The sequence below is a fragment of the Chrysochloris asiatica genome, unplaced genomic scaffold, assembly GCF_000296735.1.
Source record: "Chrysochloris asiatica unplaced genomic scaffold, ChrAsi1.0 scaffold00042, whole genome shotgun sequence".
In the NCBI taxonomy this organism is placed as follows: domain Eukaryota; kingdom Metazoa; phylum Chordata; class Mammalia; order Afrosoricida; family Chrysochloridae; genus Chrysochloris; species Chrysochloris asiatica.
In genome coordinates, this window is record NW_006408560.1 from 1062679 (window position 1) to 1064865 (window position 2187).

Here is a 2187-nt window from a genome sequence, read left to right on the forward strand (position 1 = left end):
AGTGTCAAGTTTTCACAATAACAATGAACTCTATTAACATCTACCTCTAATAATGCCATCTTATCAATATCTTCTCCCACTTGCCTCTTACCCAGAACTATCAGGAAAAGTCATTTGATGAGAATTATAATAGACAACACAGAAGCAGCAGTCAAGAGATCAAACAACGTATTGCATTAGGCAAATCTGCTGCACAAGACCTTTTTTAAAGAGTTGAAGAGCAAAGATGTCAGCTTGAGGACTAAGGTGCGCCTGACCCAAGCCATGGTATTTTCAATAACCTCATATGCATGTGGAAGCTGAACAGTGAATAAGGAAGACTGTAGAAGAATTGATGCCTCTGAGTTATGGTGTTGGAGGAGAAAATTGAAAGTGTCATGGGCTGCCAAAAGAAACAATAGGTCCCTTTTGGAAGAAGTGCAGCCAGAGTGCTCCTTAGAGGCCAAGATGGCCAAACTTCATCTCTCATACTTCAGACGTATTGTCAGGAGGGACCAGTCACTGGAGAAGGATATCATGTTAGGTAAGGTGGAAGGTCAGAGAAAAAGAGGAAGAGCCCCAATGAGGTGGATTCGCCAAGTGGCAGCATCTATGGACTCAACTGTGGCAACAATAGTGAGGTTGGCCCAGAATCAGGCAGTGTTTCATTTTGCTGTGCATACGGTCATTATGGGTTGGTACTGACTCGATGACACCTAACAACAAACAACAACAATAGACAAGGCTAAAAGAGACATACTACGTAATTCACTACAACATACATAGGTTTATTCCAAATGAAATATGTTTAAACATGTCTCTACTATCAGTGGATGGCTGCAGACATGTTATTTCAGTAGCACACTTGTCGTAGTGTCATTAAGGAGCCTTTAAAAAAAGGTCCAACCAAAACAGTGGCTCCCAAGGGTCAGCAGTTCAATCTTATCAGCTGCTCTGTGAGAGAAAGATGAGGTTTTCTGCTCCTGCAAAGACTTACAGACTCAGAAAACTTACACAGGGTTGTTACGAGTCAGAACAGACAACAACAACAACATAATCACTTAAATTCTCCCATTCGAGTGAATAAATCTGTTTTGTAAGAAGTACTGTCAGGGGACTTCCAGTTCTGGAAGCAGCAGAGCAGAGTCAGGTAGGATAGGCTCCGTGGGGGAGGGGCTGAAAATCCAGAGAAGCTGCTTTAACAGAACAGCACCAGAAATCTGGATCTAGCATAAGGGGCAGGGCGTCAGTTTCCGACACCCACCAGTGGAAAAATCATGGTATAAGGGAAAATGTTGTGATTTAGGAATTGGTTGAGACATGGGACTCCCTCTGTGGCCACCCCACCCCACCTAGGCAGAGTTCAGAGCTTGAGGCTACAGCTGGACCAGCACAGTGAACTGCTACTAAAAAGCGGCACATTGACATTTGCAAAAGGAAGTGTAGGAGGATTCTACACATTCTTTTCTCCTCTTTCCTGTCATGACTTCTCTGCCCAGCCTGGATGCCTTCAGGCAGGTGGGTGCACACTCCAAAATATTCCAGTGTTGAGCCCACAGTTTTCCCATGACACAGAGAGAAAGAGCTCCATTGGTCCCAAGGGCAAACTCTTTGGCAGATGCTTATGATGTCTGATTCTGCGTCCCAACCCTAAAGTTTACTTGTGCAGGAACCTTTACTCCGGCCTATGCAGCAAGAAAAAAGCAGGTCTGGTCTGACAGACAAACCATATGAACAATCTGTAAAACCCCAACATAACATGAAGAGGAACAACTTAAGAATTATTGTCATTCCAGAACAGGAAGAATCAGAGCTGTTCACAGAGAAGATAGTTGAAGAACTTCTGGAAGAAAATTTCTCTAACATCTTGAAAGATGAGAAAATAAACATTCAAAAAGCCAAACATATCCCAGAAAGGATAGACCCCAAAAGAAAATCACCAAGATATATAATAATCAAGCTCTCCAAAATCAAACACAAAGAGAGATTCCTAAAAGCAGCCAGGGAAAAGAGAAGTGTTACTTACAAAGTCAAGCAAATCAGATTAAGCTCTGACTTCTAAGCAGAAACCATGCAGGCAAGAAGACATAAAAAACTGCTAATCAAGAATCATTTATCCAGCAAAACTGTCAATCAAATACGATGGTGCAATCAAAATATTCCAGGATAAACAGAAGCTAAGAGATTTTGTCAAAGCCAATCCAACAC